The following is a 19,598-nucleotide window of genomic DNA, read 5'->3' as shown; positions in this document are numbered from 1 at the left end:
GTGTTTTGTCTTGTGTCGTGCTTGTTCTTGTTCTCTGTGCATGTGTTGTCGGTTGGTTGCTGTGTGTCTTCTGTGGCATGTGTTGTCGTGTTGGTTGCTGTGTGTCTCTGTGGCATGTGTTGTCGTGTTGGTGCTTGTGTCTCCTCTGTGGCATGTGTGTTCGTTGTGTTGCTGGTGTTCTCTGTGGCATGTGTTGTCGTGTTGGTTGCTGTGTGAGGTGTCTCTCTCTGTGGCATGTGTTGTCGTGTTGGTTGTGTTGTCTTCTCTGTGGCATAGTGTTGTCGTGTTGGTTGCTGTGTGTCTCTCTCTGTGGCATGTGTTGTCGTGTTGGTTGCTGTGTGTCTCTCTCTGTGCAGCTGTGTTTGTGTGGTGTGGTGTGCTGTGTGTCTCTCTGTGGCATTGTCTGTCGTTGCTCTCTGTGCATGGTTGTCGTGTTGGTTGCTGTGCTCCTCTGTGTGCATGTTTGTCGTGTTGTTGCTGTGTGTCTCTTCTCTGTGGCATGTGTTGGACCCTCAGCTCCATCTCTCTTCTGCTCTCTCTCAGTTCTGTCGTGTGGTGCTGTGTGTCTCTCTGTGGCATGTGTTGTCGTGTGGTTGCTGTGTGTTCTCTCTGTGCATGTGTTGTCGTGTTGGTGCTGTGCTGTCTCTCTCTGTGGCATGTGTTACCCTCAGCTCCATCTCTCTGTCTGCCTCTTCTCTTCAGTCTCTCTGTCGTGTGGTTGCTGTGTGTCTATGTTTCTGACGGATCACAATGCATTCTAGGTCTCACGGAGCTAGGACTCCACGTCTGTTCTTCTTGGTTATTCAATCATGTTCTTTGGGTTCTAATCTGGTTTCTTGTGGTTCTGGATTTACAGTGTACTCTGTCAATGGATGTGTTTGCATCAAGTTCTCACACACACGTCACCTATCACTTACATATCACCTTGTCTTGTGTACGATGTGTTAGTGTCCACTCTTCCTTTCCTCTTGAGTGTCACTCCCTTCTCTTAGTTTGACAAACTACCTCCATGTTTGGGATCAAACATTCCATGACAATAACGTTCTCTAAATTGCAATCTATCTTGGATGTGTCTTGGAATTTTTGGTGCCACTGTTAAATCTTAATCTAGATATTCAAATCGAGTTTGCTGAATTCTATTACTCTCCTTCTCTCTTTCCTATCTCTTTCCTTCTCTCTTTCCTACTCTCCTTCTCTCTTTCCTACTTCTCCTTCTCTCTTTCCTACTCTCCTTCTCCTTTCCTACTCTCCTTCTCTCTTTCCTACTCTCCTTCTCTTTTCTATCTTTCCTTCTCTCTTTCCTACTCTCTTTCTCTCTTTCCATCTCTCTTTCTCCTCTCTCTTTCCTAACTCTTTCTCTCTTTCCTACTCTCCTTCCTCTTTCCTATTCCTTCTCTCTTTCTACTCTCCTTCTTCTCTTTCCTACTTCCTTCTCTCCTTTCCTACTCTCTACTCTTCCTCTCTCTTTCCTACTCCTCCTTCTCTCTTTCCTTACTCTCCTTTCTCTCTTTCCCTCCTCCCGCTAGGTTGAACAAGGCTCTTTTCTCCATGACGTGCCAGAAGTGATGATGGGTACTCCAGCGCGAGGACCCCATGAATCGACCCTGAGGATGAGGAGGCAGGAAGCTGGTGAGTCATGGTCGCCAACATGTCTACAACATGTTATGAAAGTTACTTGTTATTCCCTAGCAACACACATAGTAACATGACACACTGGACGCAAAACATATGAACTTTGCCCTTTACCCTGTGACCCAGGCTGTCGCGACAGGTTCACAGTGGTGCGGACTATGAGAAGGAGAAAGGAGGGCTTCAGACCTGTCAGTTGAAGAGTGAGACATGGTGCAGCTCATTAAAGAGGGAGATGACGGACAGTGGTTTGTTTAGAAACTTGGGGAGCAACAAAGATGGCTGGCGTAGCAAGCAGCCAACCTTCTCACCCTCATCACAGAGTCCTCGCAGTCCCTCTGCAGCTCAGGTACACTGGCTCCCGTCTGTCTGTCTGCCTCTTTCTCTTCAGTCTCTCTCTCGGTTTGTGCAAGAGGAACTGTATCTGCAACCCAAATAAGCTATTTTGAAAAGTAAAAGGAATGTCTATATTTTATTTGTTTTAGAAGTATTTGTGGACTCTAATGAAAACTAATTGGTTGTGTTTTGGTGTGTTACAGAGGGCAGTGTAACTTGCAACCTCAGCCCTCCTCCAGCTGCAGTGGAAACCTACACAAGTTTCTCGGACATCAAGCCCTAAAGTCCCACCCCCTCTAAGCCCTGAGACCACAAGCTACAGCGCCACCCAGTGGTTGGGTGTTCAAACGACACGTGCACTTTTCCCCTCTACTACTGTTCAAATCAAATTATATTTATCACATGTGCCGAATACAACTGGTGTAGCCTTTACAGTGAAATGCTTGCACACGTTAGTTTTCATTACAGTCCATAGATACTTCACTCATACTGAAGTGAGGCTGCCTGGAATGTAGCAGAAAGCAGTCTAATAGCTGTCTATCTGTCAATGTGAAGAAGTAATGAAGGACTGCTTTCCTCTGGACATACTCTACTCTCAGGGATAAGAGGTAGTGTCCTGGCCTTTTTACTGTGATTGAGGGCTAGCACACATTGAGAACAGGAAGTTCAGGCCTCTCCCCTACCTGTTTGAACAGAAATGAAACAAGGAAGACACCACCCGCTCCATTCACACCACACAGGCAGGCTTTGTTAGCCTAGCGTGGTACCGCTCCTCCCACTCCAACCAAGGTGACAGTGATATGGAGCCAGGAGCTCCTCTACTGAACTCAACACTTCAACAGACAAACAAACAGACGCCTCAGTCTCTCTCCTGTGACTCGTAACCAGTTGTTCACAATGTTTCTCTGTGTCAGGCAGTCAACCTCCTCAGATGTCCTCAGTCCTCTCCTGAGTGACTTTAAAAATAGATGATGGATTTATATTTCATATGTTTCTTACTGGATCCCCCAAGACAAAACAAACTAAACTGTAAAAGTGTCGAGACAATCACATTCTAGCAAGAAATGCAAATTAGAATGGATTTGTCATGAAATACTTTTTGAGTTTGGTCAACTCTGTATATCTATTGCTTTGTCCAGAGGCCCTCCAGTACATTTCCAGTCCCTCTCCCTCCCTCCCTGTTTCTCCTTCCTCCACCTGTGCTGTCTGGGCTATTAGTGAACTCTTGGCTTTGTTCCAGTGATCTGAGAGAGCTGGGCTTTAAACTACCGGTGTTCTTTAGGCAGGGGTGATATTACAGGAGGTCAGATATCATAGATACTTCAAACAATAACAGTGCTTCAGGATGTTCTTCTGAATCATTTCTCTTGGCTCAAATGTGAAATCTTTATACACTACACAGAAATCCCCTGAAAGATTGAGATTCCCATAAAAAGATGTCAGTCAGGGTCGATTGATGTTGAAATAACTGTACTGCTACCAGAGAGTATAAACTTAAAAGAATGATTTGTATGCGTTAATCAATGTGTGTAAGTTCATTTATTTGAGAAAGATGTGTACAGAATCTACAGTATTATCCTATACCTCGTATTTTCATTTAAAATGTGTATGTTGTGTATGAGGACCATGGATATGTTTTCGTGGGTCTAAGTATATTCAAAGATATTTTATTAATTGGTTGGCGGAGCATGTTTCCATTGGTAATTTCTTCAAACTCCTGAGAGGGACATATTATTAATAGAAATATCATCCTTTTCCTCATTTGAGAATGCGAGTCTGTACACTGAAAACCGAAGATGGAAGGTTAACCTATACGTCCCGTGCTGAGAGTTCACTCAGAATGACGGTTGTCTCAAATTTCAGCACGCACAATAAAAGGTTGTAAACTGTTTTGGTTATAACGTTTTAGTTATAACTGTTTTATAAACTTATTGTCTTTACTGTATATATTTTTTCGATTTGCCACCCAGTGAATGACAATGTTGTTACTGTGTGTCACATTGTTATGCAGCACCTTGCCGCATTATTTGTTCTTTATTTTCCTACCGTAAACAAGTATTGATACAGATTCTTATATAATTAATGATATGCATTCATATCTGTGTATATGTGTAAAGTATGTATCTCTGATGGGTGTATTATTAAAAGCCGCGTGAATAAAGACCAAATATTCTTTGCTTTAATCCAATGACTGTTTGTTTTTTCCATTATAAAAACCATCAGATCATCATTAAATGATTAGTCGATCATTGCTCACTGTGTGGTCGTTAGTTTGTTTTAAATCACTTTAACGTTTGCAGCTACGGTCTTATTTTAATGTCGATTTCACACTCACATCCATAGACATGTTTGAAAATGTATACATTTTGAAATTGTTTCATATTTTCAATCTTTTTGTGATTTTGACATAACACAACATAAAAACAGTACAGTATATTGAATAGAATACACCACACACAACTCAAGTTTGGCTTCTACCAAAAATATTTTTGAAATATTTTATTGAGTGTATATTACTAGAACAGATTATTGATTCACCCCTAGTGCTAAGCTCTAGAAGAGTGATTTACAGCCGTTCACGGGTTTGGTGAATACCTGTTTTGTGAGGCTGTAAACTGATAAACCTACAGTCGGCCATCTTGTTTCGCCGGTTTAAGGGTCAAATTGACTTTTTCCATTTATAAAATAATTTGTACACAAAAAAAACACAGCCATAATCAAAACAATTGTTCGAGCATGTTTTTCTAGAGCATAGCTGCTATTATCCATGAAATCTAAAAACAATTGTGATCCGGATATGAAAATCCCTCAACGTCACAGGGGAAAGACCAATGGGCTGGTAGATAATATTCAGTGTGCGCCGCCTATTCCGGGACTTGTGCTCATATCGAATCAGACCAAATGGGAATTCTGCACTGCCTTCTTAAAAGACTTCCGTACACTTTTAATTCGCACATACACATATCTCTGACGTTTTGCCCAGCATACAAACACACCGCTGGCGTGACCAGAAAAAGCTGCTCCGGTTACATTGAGAATCAGAGACAAGCAGCAAGACATCCGAGAGAAGAATACAAAATAGACTATTCGCACCGTAAGTAGTTCGTAATTTTATTTAGATCCTTACGAGATAGCTAGTCTAGGTAAAGTTAGGCAATTTTACCCACGATTATTGTTTCAAATGTTTCAATTGATGCTGCCCTTAACATTGTATCTTCAATCGATTCCAAGTTTGAAACAATATCTATACTTTAATTAAATGGCAGCCATTGCAATCTGTTTAGCTACATTTCTGTAAAACCATTAGCTCTAAAAACTGCTCCGATTGTGATGCAATGTGACAATCATTCTGTTAAAGGGAGTTTAAACCCAAAACGGGTGTATCCCATAGTTGACATATTCGCACATCTTATTTGTTTTATTTCTGCGTGTTCTACATTTTACATTTACATTTAAGTTAGTCTACATTAATCTACATGTCATGTGGAAGCTTTCATCCGGGAACGCTCTTCCCTAAACATGTTTGATGGTCCTTTAACACACAGGACAAGTAGAGTGTGTATGCGTAATGTCACGCATCGAATGTGTCAAGTCTGGCTTTGTTTGTACAGTGTTTGTTTTGCTTTAACACTAGCAGAYCTTTGCTTTCCYTGCAGTAGGATAGGAACACCAATGAACAGTGAAGACGGAGAGAAGCCGTCGCATAGGCTGCTATTCTGTCTAGCCAGCTGTCATTCTCTATTACGCCTACAGTAACAACCTAATCGAAATGTTCGTCTTATAAATCATTTCTTAATTTAAAGACATTGGACCTTGACCTACCATGTTACATGTTTTGTTTGGCTCCTTGTTTTGTTATTATTCATTTATTTATGTATTTATCCAGCCAGACTAGTTTTGTGTTCTCCAGCTTTAATGCATAATTATTTGTGCCTCCATATTTCTAAATCAGACAGTCCGTGTCATTATGTTTTGAAAGTGTCAGATTGTGAATGTTGGTAGCCAATCTTAGACCAGGCATGAACAACTGTCACCCAGACTGCACCTCACATAGGATAGATTGTGTCTCACCATATTTTTTTTTAAAGAGTACCCTATGACATGTCTGACAAGCTGCATAGGCTTATGTCATCAGTGATGTAGTCAGTGCAGCGACTATCATGATGTTCAGTGACGCTTTAGGTAACTCTAGGCCTTATGGGAGTTTTATTTCAGCAGCAGCACCATGTACTGTGTGTTGGCTCTAACRACAGATCTAGGACCAGATTACCCTACCCCCAATCATAGCCTTCACCATTAGGGGTTGGAAAATATCTGACCCTTTATCTGTGGTTAGGGGTGATTAGAGGCCAGAATGATGATGGTGGTTTGATGATAAAGATAACAGGCAAAATGGCTGCAGAACATCCCCTGAAATAGAACAACCCATTGGAGTGTTCCATCAGTCTTTTTGTTTTGTCTGGGTTCTCCGTTTGGCATTCAGTCTGAGAGTTCTGAGTTGTTCTGTCTGTATTTTTCCTGTGATAGGTTGTGGTGTGTTTGTTCATGGAGCTCTGGGACTGGACTTCCATCCTTGACTGATTGGAGATGGAATCAATCGTAACAGGCCCTGTGAAGGGCAGTACAGCCCTTTCCCCCTCTCCTTGCTTCAGTCTCTCTCTCTACCTAACTATCCGATAATAAGCTCATTCATCAATGATCTTAGCTCCAAATGACCTACTCAACTATAGCTCCATAAATGACTCCCTATAGCTAAGCTTGTTTAGCAAAAAAAATTTGCACTTCGCAACCATGGAGCAAAACAGGCGGGGTTGGCTTAGAATCATGGATGATGACATGTAACTATATTTTTGTCACATGCTTAGTAAACAACAGGTGTAGACTAACAGTGAAAATGCTTTACGGGGCCTTCCCAACAATGCAGAATACAATAAAGTAGAACAATTTGTGACACAAGGATTAAATCCCAATGAGCAATGATGGCTTGGCTATAGACATGGGGTACCAGTAACGAGCCGATGGTGCAGGGTTACGAGGTAATCGAGGTAGATATGTACTTATAGGTAGGGGTAAAGTGACTTGTTAACAGGATAGATATATGTGTGAGTGTGTGTGTGTGTGGCGACAGTGTGCTGTGATGCGTGTTGGTGTTGTGTGGGTAGAGTCCAGAGTGTATGCATAGAGTCAAAAAGAGTTAGTGCATTGTTTTCGTACACGTTGTCAGCTAACCTGTCTGGCTATAGATCAACTATTTCCAGTTTCACATCTAATCAACCAATGCTAGATATTTGGTGAGATGAGGTTAATTTAATAAGCTATGTAAAACCAGGGTATCGGTTAGATGAGGTTAGTTTAATTTAATAAGCTATGTAATACCAGGGTGTTGGTTGATGAGGTTAATTTAATAAGCCATGTAATACCAGGGTTCGGTTAGAATGAGGTATTATTTAATATAGTTGTAATACAGGGTATCGTTAGATGAGGTTATTTATTTAATAGCTCATTGTAATACCATGGGTATGTTAGATGAGGTTAGTTTATTAATAAGCATTGTAATACCAGGGTATCGGTTAGATGAGGTTTTTATTTAATAAGCCATTGTAATACCAGGGTATCGGTTAGATGAGGTTTATTTAATAAGCCATGTAATACCAGGGTATCGGTTAGATGAGGTTATTATTAATATAGCTATGTAATACCAGGGGTAATCGGTTAGATGAGGTTAATTTAATAAGCTATGTAATACCAGGGTGTCGGTTAGATGAGGTTTATTTAATAAGCCATGTAATACCAGGGTTCGGTTAGATGAGGTAATATTTAATAAGCCATGTAATACCAGGGTATCGGTTAGATGAGGTTATTATTTATATAGCCATGTAATACCAGGGTATCGGTTAGATGAGGTTATATTTAATATAGCCATGTAATACCAGGGTATCGGTTAGATGAGGTTATATTTAATAAGCCATGTAATACAGGGTCGGTTAGATGAGGTTATTTTTAATAGCTATGTAATACCAGGGTGTCGGTTAGATGAGGTTAGTTTATTTAATATGCTATGTAATACCAGGGTGTCTGTTAGATGAAGGTTAGTTTATTTTAATATGCCTATGTAATACCAGGGTGTCAGTTAGATGAGGTTATTATAATATGCTATTGTAATACCAGGGTGTCAGTTAGATGAGGTTAATGTATATATGCTATGTAATACCAGGGTGTCAGTTAGGATGAGGTTATATTTAATATGCTATGTAATACCAGGGTGTCGTTAGATGAGGTACGTTTATTTTAATATGCTATGTATATACCAGGGTGGTCAGTTAGATGAGGTTAGTTTATTTAATATGCTATTGTAATACAGGGTGTCAGTTAGATGAGGTAGTTTATTTATATGGCTATGTAATACCCAGGGTGTCAGTTAGATGAGGTACGTTTATTTAATATGCTATGTAATAACCAGGGTGTCGGTTAGATGAGGTTAGTTTATTTCATATGCTATGTAATACCAGGGTGTCGGTTAGATGAGGCGTAGTTTATTTAATGCTGTAATACCAGGGTGTCGAGTTAGAATGAGGTATGTTTATTTATATGCTATTGTATATACCAGGGTGTCGTTAGATGAGTGTTTAATTTAATAGGCTATGTAATACCAGGGTGTCGGTTAGATGAGGTTCAGTTTATTTAATATGCTATGTAATACCGAGGGTGTGGTTTAGATGAGGTTACGTTTATTTAATATGCTATAGTAATACCAGGGTGTCGTTAGATGAGGTTACGTTTATTTAATATGCTATTAATACCAGGGTGTCGGTTAGATGAGGTACGTTTATTTAATTGTAATTACCAGGGTGTCGGTTAGATGAGGTACGTTTTTTAATTTAATTGTAATACCAGGGTGTCGGTTAGATGAGGTAAGTTTATTTAATTGTAATACCAGCGTGTCGGTTAGATGAGGTAGTTTATTTAATTGTAGAATACCAGCGTGTCGGTTAGATGAGGTAGTTTATTTAATTGTAATACCGAGGTGTCGGTTAGATGAGGTTAGTTTATTTAATATTGTAATACCAGGCGTGTCGGTTAGAATGAGGTTAACGTTTATTTAATTGTAATACCAGCGTGTCGGTTAGATGAGTACGTTTATTTAATTGTAATTACCAAGCGTGTCGGTTAGATGAGGTAGTTTATTTAATTGTATATTACAGGGTGTCGGTTAGAATGAGGTAGGTTATTTTAATTGTAAATACGGTGTCGTTAGATGAGGTACGTTTATTTAATTGCTAATACAGAGGTGTCGGTTAGATGAGGTAGTTTATTTAATACTATTGTAATAACAGGTGTCGGTTAGATGAGGTTAGTTTTTTTTAATATGTAATATCACCAGAGGTGTCGGTTAGATGAGGTTAGTTTATTTAATATGGCCTAACTTGTAATACCTGAGGGTGTACGGTTAGATGAGGTCAGTTTATTTAATATACCTATTGTAATTACCAGGGTGTCGGTTAGATGAGGTTAGTTTATTTAATTGTAAATAGCATAGGGTGTCGTTAGATGAGGTTAGTTTATTTAAATATGCCTATTGTTATAACCAGGGTGGTCGGTTTAGATTGAGGTTAGTGGTATTTAATATGCTACTTGTAATACCTAGGGTGTCGGTTAGATGAGATTTAGTTTATTTAAATATGCCTATTGTAATACAGGGTGGTCGTTAGATGAGGTTAGTTTATTTAATATGCCTATTGTAATAATACCTAGTGTCGGTTGAATGAGGTTAGTTTATTTAATATGGCTATTGTAATACGCAGAGGTGTCGTTAGATTGAGGTTAGTTTATTTAATATGCTATTGTAATACGAGGGTGTCGGTTTAGTATGAGGTTTAGTTTTTATTTAATTGTAATACCAGGGTGTCGGTTAGATGAGGTTGTTTATTTAATACTGCCGCTATTGTTATACCAGGGTTGTCGGGTTAGATGAGGTTAGTTTATTTAATATGCCTATTGGTAATACCAGGGTGTGGTTAGATGAGATTAGTTTTATTTAAATATGCTATTTGTAATACCAAGGGTGGTCGGTTAGATGAGGTTAGTTTAATTTAATGACCTATTGTAATACCAGGGTGTCGGTTAATGAGGCTTAATGTATTTAATATGCCTATATGTAATAACCAAGGGTGTCGGTTAGTGATGAGGTTAGTTTATTTAATATGCCTATTGTAATACCTAGGGTGTCGGTTTAGCATGAGGTTAGTTTATTTAATATGGCCATTGTAATACCCAAGGTGTCGGTTAGATGAGGTTCGGTTTTTTATTTAATTGTAATACCAGGGTGTCGGTTAGATGAGTTAGTTTATTAATATGCCTATTGTAATACCAGGGTGTCGGTTAGGATTGAGCGTTAGTTTATTTAATTGTAATACAGGGTGTCGGTTAGATGATGTTAGTTTAATTTAATTGTAAATACCGGGATGTCGGTTAGATTGAGGTTAGTTTTATTAATTTGTAATACCAGGGTGTCGCGTTAGAATGAGGTTAGTTTTATTTAAATATGGCCTATTGTAATCCCAGGAGTGTCGGTTAGTATGAGAGTTATTGTTCAAATTTAATTGTAATTATCCCTAATGGGCGTGAGTCGGTTCGATGAATGTTCAGTTTATTTAATTGTAATCACCAGGGTGTCGGTTAGATGAGGTTACGTTTTTATTTTATCATGTGCCTTATTGTATATTCTACCTTGAGGGTGTTCGGTTAGAGTGAGGCGTCAAGTTTAATTTAATATGCCTAATTGTAATCACCCCCTGGTTTCATTGGGGGTGTCGTGTAGATCATGTTAGGTTTAGTTTATTTATATGCCTATTCGTAAAATACAGGGTGTTCGGCTTAGAATGAGGGTTAGGTTTAGTTCTTAATATGGCCTATTTGTTGAATAATACCAAGCGGTGTCCGGTTAGATGGGCTTAGTTTCCCATTTAAATTATGTACCAGTGTAATTACCGTAGGGTGTACGGTTAGCTCGTGGTTAGGTTCGTTTATTTAATATTTGCTAATTGTAATAACCAGGGGTCTGGTGTAGATGAGGTTTAGTTTATTAATATGGCCTAATTGTAATACAGGGTGTCGGTTAGATGAGGTCAGTTTTATTTAATATACTATGTATACAAGGGTGTCGGTTAGATGAAGGGTTAGTTTACTTAATATTGCTATTGTAATACCAGGGTGTCGGTAGATGAGGTTAGTTTTATTTAATATGCCTATTTGTTAAATACCCTAGGGGTAGTCGGCTTAGCAGAGGGTTAGTTTATTTAATATACTCCTTAATGTACATACCCTAGGTATAAATAACTACCTCATTAAAACCGGGAAGGGTGTCGGATTAGCATGAGGTTAGGTGTTATTGTATATTATTGCACAATAAGGGCATTATTAAATAAACTAAACTCACATCAGTTGTAATCATAACCCCGACAATACCAGGGAGTCGTCGGTTTAGATGAGGTGTAGTATTATTTAAATATGCCTATCTCGTAAATACCACTAGGGGTTTGGTCAGGTATAAGGGCATATTAAATAATGAGAGCTTATAAACCGTCTCATCTCTTATTTCAGCATGCCTGACTCTGTATATACGCAACGGGTTGGCGGTTAGATGAGGTCGTTTATTTAATATACTATGTAATATTCGCTCAGGGTGTCGATTAGATGAATGTTTACTGCTTTATATATTATTAATAATGCCTATTGTATATCACCCCAGGCGTTTCGTTAGATGAGGTCCTTTAGTTTAAGTTTCAAATCGATGCCTATTGTGTTATACTGCCCAAGGGTGTCTGTAATGCAGTTTGTCTGTTAATTTTTATAATGTCTTTATTGTAATCCATAACACAGCAGGTGTCGGTTTGTTTACTGAGGTTCAGATTCTTTCTTTACTCTATAATATGCTATGTAACTTGCGTCAGCGCGATGTACTTCAGGCTTTTCGCATTTAGGCGCACACGTTTCCTAAAACCGTACTTATTTACACCAGTCTGAATCATTCTCATCGGGCGGTCTCATACTCTTCATAACTTCTAGCTCGCGTGACTCACCACAGCTCTAGATCGAGGTTAGTCGTCTTCCTTTAACACTTTATCGAAACTCTCTTCGCTAATTTCTGCTCATTATAATCCCTCTTCCTCCAGGGCCCCCGTGTTGTACGTATAGATCGAACTGAGCTCGCTTATCACCGTCTTCTCTCTCCCGGTTACCATATGCTCATTGGGTTATTATACACATCTCACAATCCCACTACACTTCACCCATCCCGGTGCCTCACCTTGTATTCGCGTATATGACAACTAACTGCAGTAAGTCTAAATACTGCTTCACCGGTGTGCACACACTCTCTCACATATGCTGGTATCTATTGTTACATCTCTCCTTCAACAAACACACAACCCCCCCCTTCCGCCCCCTGGTCACTTCAGCACTGAGTTCACGTTATAGCTTCGAGTCTCCTACATCGATTAGGAGAGCAACCCTTGGGTACTTCCCTACCTCCTCCATCCACGGCCCCGTTATTCTGATACAACTAGGCATTTAATACTTACCTGTTACTTCTACCGACTAAATTCAGTATGGCTTGGGTCTTTAACTCGTTGTAATTAAATATAATACTGACTCACTTCATCACCGACACCACTGGTATTAAATAGGCCTATTAAATCATTAACATCCCACTCTAACCGGGAAACCTGCTGGTGATTACAATAGGAATGTTAATAAAACTAACCTTATCTTAACGACAGGCCTGGTATACCTAGGCATATTAAATAAACTAATCTCATCTAACCGACACCCTGGTATTACAATAGGGCATATAAATACTACTCATCTAAGCCGAACCCTGAGTGATAACAATAGGATCATATTAAAGTAAACTAAGCCTCAATCTAACGGAGCACCGGTATTACAATTAAATAACTACCCTCATCTAACCGACACCCTCAGGGTATTACAATAGGCATTGATTTAATACAGAGATCTATAGCTAAATTCTTATAGACCAGAACACCTGGGTATTATACACATAGGCATAATTTAATTTAATTTCATAGACCTCATTTAACCAGGATGGCACCCCTTGGTCAATATACATAGTGCATATTAATACTTAACCTCATCTAACGACACTAACTGGGTTATTACAATAGCATATTAAATAAATCTAATATAATCATAAACGACACACCAATGGTATTAAATAGGCATATTAAAATAAACTAAAACAATAATCTAACCGACACCCTGGTAATACGCGACAATAGGCATAATTAATTAGAGAACTAACGCTCATCTAACCGTACACCTGGTTTACATGCCTTCTCTCTTTCCCTTGGTATTTTTGATCGAGGCTTCACTATATACCTAACGCTTCCTTCTTATCCGACACCTGTCTCTTATATTTCCACCTTCACTCTCGGCCCCGGGGTCATTTCATCGCATCTTTCTATTTACCCAGCTTCATGTAATCACCCCACGGGGGCTGTCGGTCTCCTAGGGGTCATTGCCAGCGTTGACATCGTTTATCAATATCATTACATTCTCCGGAGCTTGGGTTCCCTGCCATCTTACCTCCCTCCCACATCTCCCCGGCGTTCGCACTGTCAATCAACTCCACTCGCTCACGTGACGCTTTCAGCCGATCCCTCTCCTGGTGCCCCACGAGGCCTTATATGTAGAACATGATCCTCAGGTTTCTAGATCCGCCACCTGTCATTTATCCACTTCTTCTCCTCTAATTATACCATGACCCTACTTGGGTATTGCAACACTAATTCAACTCACTGCACTCATACCCCCACTTGGTCCCACCTCAGCTCAGGCGTCTACTAACTAGGTCGGTCTTCAGATCTTACAACGATGAGGTTACGCCTTTTATTTAATATGTCCTCTCATTTGGGTATTAAAAAAATAGTGCCCATAACGGGTGTTTACGAGTTAAGATCGAAGTTAGTTTATTTTAATCATGCTTGCACACTCATCTGTTAATTTACTTCACACAGGGAGTTCACGTCCGGTTAGACTTTGGGTTGTTACAATAGCATTATTCTAAGTTAACCTTCATTATTTAGTCATTCGCCCACTATCTGTACTTTGTAATTCCAGGGTGATTCGCGAGTTTTACCGATTGAGGTCAGTATGTTATTCTTAAGACGCTATGTTACGCGGAATATGTAATCACCACCTGGGCTCCAGATTCGCTGGTCGGTTAGTTTATGAGAGTTTATACATCCCGATTTTCTTAATTAATACCATTGAGTACCTACCCTGGTAAGCGGTGCTCAGGTTAGGGGATGACCTGTAACTGTTATTATCTCATTTATATTAACCCGTACATTTCACCCCAATCGGTTTAACCGTGTCGCGTTAGATGAGGGTTTAGTTTATTTAATTGTAATACGTCAGGGGGCTGTCTGTTTAGATGCCAAAGGGTTCCATGATTTTAATTTATTTAACATATATAGCCTTCTAATATTCTTACACCGGCCCAGCCTTGGGTTAGTTTGATAACAAGGATAGGTACGATAATGTATTTTAAGGTTACTACCGTTTTTCATTTAAATCTTAAACTGGGAGGCTCACCACATACTGGTTTACACTTCGGGACTCTTACATAAAACTAAAAGGGGTGTAGGTTATGATGATGCAGTCTTAGATACTTTCTATAATTAAGATTTTAATACACACCAGCGGTGTCGGTTAGCTGATGAGTTTGCAATATACGCTATATTATAATATGGTAGACTGACCCTCACACTTCATTAATACGAACCCACACGGGTGTCGGCTTTGAGGTAAATACTGCATAGGTTAAATAAAATTTAACCATCAGATTCTAACCTTGTAGCATTAATTGTAAACCTCGCCGTAATTACAATTATAAACTAAGCAATCATCTCTAACCGAGTGTCGGTTAGATGTAGGCATACCCGGTTTCTTTAATTGTAATATACGTCTGGTTTACAATTAAATAAACGGACTAACCTCAATTAGACCGCACCTGGTGGTTATTACAATAGGCATATTTAAATCGAGTTTAGATGAAGACGCTACCTTCACTGAACTTGATCACAACTTTAATTGTAATATCGCCTGGTATTAAGCGCTGTAGCATATCTCGGATTAATGAAATGAAGGCTTTAAAACTATCTCAAGCTCTTGATATTTATAATTCACCGTAATAACCTGGTATACAGATAGGCATATTAAATAAAAGGTGTCGGTTAAGATAACGGTAAAGTTTTATTTAAATTTGTCATACAGCGTGTCGTGTCGTTAGCTGAGTACGTTTATTTTATTGTAATACCAGCGTGTTCGGTTAGAATGAGGTTAGTTTATTTTAATTGTAACAAGGTGTGGGTTAGCGCTGGGCGATATGGCCAAAAAATCCTATATTCAAGCTAAATTCATCTGGAATCATCACGATAACAATACATTTAACGATACGCTTATAACATTTATGTGTACCACAGTTATTAATTTTTTATTAACCTTAAAAACTACTACAACTAACTTTGAATGCTGTAGCTAATCAACTTGTCGCCGCATAAACAATAACCCATATTAGTAATTTTATATAATTTATTTATTTATCATAATTCCCATTTCTCTAGTAGGACCCTATAGGATATTTATGTAATGACCGATATCAGCAAAATGTTCACGATAAGTGGTCGGTGTCGATCATTTTCAGTTTATCGTCCCAGCTCTAGTGTCAGTATAGGATAACAACCTTGCTGTTCTAGGCCCATGACAAGAAATACAAGCACTCCCTTTAGGAAAGGCTAAAAGCATTCCTCCTTATTTTTAAAWATATAWTTATTTAACCTTTATTTAACTAGGCAAGTCAGTTAAGAACAAATTCTTATTTACAATGACGGCCTACCAAAAGGCCTCCTGCGGGGACAGGCTGGGATTAAAAATAAATCAAATATAAATATAGGACAAAACACACATCACGACAAGAGAGACAACACTACCTTAAAGAGAGACCTAAGACAACAACATAGCAAGGCAGCAACATATGACAACACAGTAGCAACACAAAACATGGTACAAACATTATTGGGCACAGACAACAGCACAAAGGGCAAGAAGGTAAAGACAACAATACATCACGCAAAACAGCCACAACTGTCAGTAAGAGTGTCCATGATTGAGTCTTTGAATGAAGTGATTGAGATWAAACTGTCCAGTTTGAGTGTTTGTTGCAGCTCGTTCCAGTCGCTAGCTGCAGCGAACTGAAAAGAGAAGTGACCCAGGGATGTGTGTGCTTTGGGGACCTTTAATAGAATGTGACTGGCAGAACGGGTGTTGTATGTGGAGGATGAGGGCTGCAGTAGATATCTCAGATAGGGGGGAGTGAGCCCTAAGAGGGTTTTTATAAATAAGCATCAACCTGTGGGTCTTACGACGGGTATACAGAGATGACCAGTTTACAGAGGAGTATAGAGTGCAGTAATGTGCTCTTTAAGGAGCATTGGTGGCAAATCTGATGGCCGAAGGTTAAAGAACATCTAGCCGCTCGAGCTTACTTGCCGATCTATAAATTACGTCTCCGTAATCTAGCATGGGGGAAATCAATATAAATATATGCCATTTAACCGATGCTTTTATCCAAAGCAACTTAGTCATGCGTGCATATATTTTACGTATGGGTGGTCCCGGGAATTGAAACCACTACCCTGGCATCACAAGCACCATGCTCTAAAAAGGATCACATATACTGTAGATTGTATACATAGGATATGTCTGTTACCTAARTCTGTCCTTCTAGGCTACATTAGACCAGGTTAAGGTTACAGATAATCCAGGGAAAATCAGTTTATTTGTAAAATATMACATACTGTAGGCCCCTAGTCTGTTACTAGAGGTCCGATAATGAACACAAGTCTGTGAATTGTGTCCAACTGGGCCTAGGCTACATCCAGGCCCCTTGGTTTCATCCAATCGCTCCTCATATCCGTAGGCTTCGTGGTATGTTTATAAAGTAGGCTAGCAGCCTTTTATTTCCTGGTTGAGCATGTTGTGGCGTGTCTGAATCAGGATTATCCCTTCCATTATGNTGTCTGTTACCTAACTCTGTCCTTCTAGGCTACATTAGACCAGGTTAAGGTTACAGATAATCCAGGGAAAATCAGTTTATTTGTAAAATATGACATACTGTAGGCCCCTAGTCTGTTACTAGAGGTCCGATAATGAACACAAGTCTGTGAATTGTGTCCAACTGGGCCTAGGCTACATCCAGGCCCCTTGGTTTCATCCAATCGCTCCTCATATCCGTAGGCTTCGTGGTATGTTTATAAAGTAGGCTAGCAGCCTTTTATTTCCTGGTTGAGCATGTTGTGGCGTGTCTGAATCAGGATTATCCCTTCCATTATGGACTCATGCAGCTGCCTGTCCAGAGACATTTAGCCTCATTCTTGTTTAATTCTGATTGATGGGTTGTTATTAAAGTGGCATTAATCAAATCAAATGTTATTTGTCACATGCTTCGTAAACAACAGGTGTAGGACTAACAGTGAAATGCTTACTTACGGGCCCTTCCCAACAATGCAGAGACAAAGATACTACTTATACTGTGTTTACTTCACAGCTTCATGGGAAATGCAGTTTTCTGAACAGGTCTGGGTGGGGAGAGCGGGGTTGGGTAGAGAGGGGGCTCCTTTCTTGCTTGTAGTCAATGAGTGGGATAGGAAAATTATTTTCTTGGGTTCACTGTCCTGCATTTTGCGCTGGGGATTTTTCAGGGGTGACTGCAAGCATACCTAACATCCAGATAGAAATGGATAGTGTAGAACAGACATTCTCTTGCATGAATAAAATGGGAATAGGGAATCCCATCTGCTCTACATGATGTGCAAGGTTGTGAGGGATGCAGTCCACTGAATAGTCTCCTGCTGTGGACTGTGATCAAAGTAACAAGCTCCTGACATCAGTCTGTCTGTTCTGTTCTGGGAGGAATGGAGGTAATACCGTCACGCTCAGCACTAAGGATTAACAGTCACAAGTTATACTCACCCCCACCCTCTCCCTCACACTCTCTCGGAGAGTTTGTTTCAGCAGCTAGGTTATCCTTCATGTTGGCATCAAACACTCCATAACAATAATGTTGTAAGATTCTTGCTAGAATGTGTTAGAACTCTAAGTGCCAACATGGCGAACCGTTGGAATCCTAAATCTCAAACGGAGTTGGCCTAACTTTGCACTGGCCATGAGTAGGCTATTTCAGTATTTCGGACGCACATTGTTGAGACATCCTCTTGAGTGATGAAACGCACACGCACACACCTATTATCTGTCGTCTGGCTGCCTTTTGTTTTGTCGTCATGACAACCATGCTGAATGCAGTGAGGTGTGCAGAGTGTAGTCTGACTCAGCGTAAGCGGTATTGCTTATGCCCTTTTATAAATCACTGCTAGATCCCAGGGGGAAGACTGCACTCTTCTTTCTGTGGGTGTATCTCAATACAATTGCCTTCCTCTCCTTGTCTCCTCTCCTCCATCACTACTAATGTTCTTCAGTCCTGGTCTGGGACACCCACAGGGGATGCAGGCTTCTGTTTGTTTATTTCACATCAATGTAGATGAACGAGAGGAGATTAGAAGAAGATACTTCAGACTATTGAGATGCACCCCATGGCAAGTAAGGGGAGAAATGCCTGTGGTACACTGATATATGGTATAATTAAGCAATAAGGCTTGAGGGGGTGTGGTATATACCACGGCTAAAAGCAATGTGGAGTGCCTGGATACAACCCTTAGCCGTGGTTTATTGATCATATACCACAAACCCCCAAGGTGCCTTATTGCTATTATAAACTGGTTACCAACGTAATTAGAACAGTAAAAATATGTTTTGTCATACCCGTGATATACCACAGTTTTCAGCATTCAGGTCTCGAACCACCCAGTTTATAATGTGTGATATACACTGAGTGTACAAAACATTAAGAACACCTTCCTAATATTGGCTTGCACCTCAATTCGTTGGGTCATGGACTCTACAAGGTGTGGAAAGCGTTTCACAGGGATGCTGGCCCATGTTGACGCCAATGCTTCCCACAGTTGTGTTAAGTTGGCTGGATGTCCTTTGTGGTGGAATATTCTTGAAACACACAGGAAACTGTTGTGTGGAAAAACCCAGCAGCGTTGCAGTTCTTGACACAAACCACTGTGCCTGGCACCTACTACCATACCCCGTTCAAAGGCACTTCYATCTTTTGTCTTGCCCATTCACCCTCTGAATGGCAAACAGACAATCCGTCTRAATTGTACCAAGGCTTAAAAATCATTTTTTAACCTGTCTCCTCCCCTTCATCTATATTGATTGAAGTGGATTTAACAAGTGACATCAATAAGGGATCATAGCTTACACACTCTTGGCATTCTCTCAACCAGCTTCATGAGGTAGTCACCTGGAATGCATTTCAATTAACACGTGTGCCTTTTGTTAAAAGTCTAATTTGTGGAATTTCTCCTTCTTAATGTGTTTGAGTTCCAACAGTTGTGTGTACATCATAGTGTATGGGTGGGTATTACAGAAGATTAGCTAAATATCTCAATGCCTATATTATGCAAAGTACCAAGCTCAAATTAAGC

At 39.8% G+C, this 19,598-nt stretch overlaps 1 protein-coding gene and 2 long non-coding RNA genes across 9 annotated transcripts in view; 2 read left to right on the top strand and 1 right to left on the bottom strand.

Moving 5' to 3' along the window:
• LOC111960691 (Friend leukemia integration 1 transcription factor) overlaps positions 1-19,598 on the bottom strand; it is a 124,089-nt gene that overhangs the window by 60,990 nt on the left and 43,501 nt on the right. The window lies entirely within an intron of this gene.
• Positions 70-591, top strand: LOC139024211 (uncharacterized). The gene is made up of 3 exons (XR_011475500.1): positions 70-121; positions 277-358; positions 544-591. It is a non-coding gene; the product is annotated as an uncharacterized lncRNA (long non-coding RNA).
• LOC139024213 (uncharacterized) lies at positions 1,527-2,692 on the top strand. The gene is made up of 3 exons (XR_011475504.1): positions 1,527-1,629; positions 1,759-1,978; positions 2,169-2,692. It is a non-coding gene; the product is annotated as an uncharacterized lncRNA (long non-coding RNA).

Source organism: Salvelinus sp. IW2-2015, linkage group LG4p, assembly GCF_002910315.2.
Source record: "Salvelinus sp. IW2-2015 linkage group LG4p, ASM291031v2, whole genome shotgun sequence".
Taxonomy (NCBI): Eukaryota; Metazoa; Chordata; class Actinopteri; order Salmoniformes; family Salmonidae; genus Salvelinus; species Salvelinus sp. IW2-2015.
The sequence above is the reverse complement of the archived record's forward strand: the minus strand, read 5'-3'. Positions and strand labels throughout refer to the sequence as shown.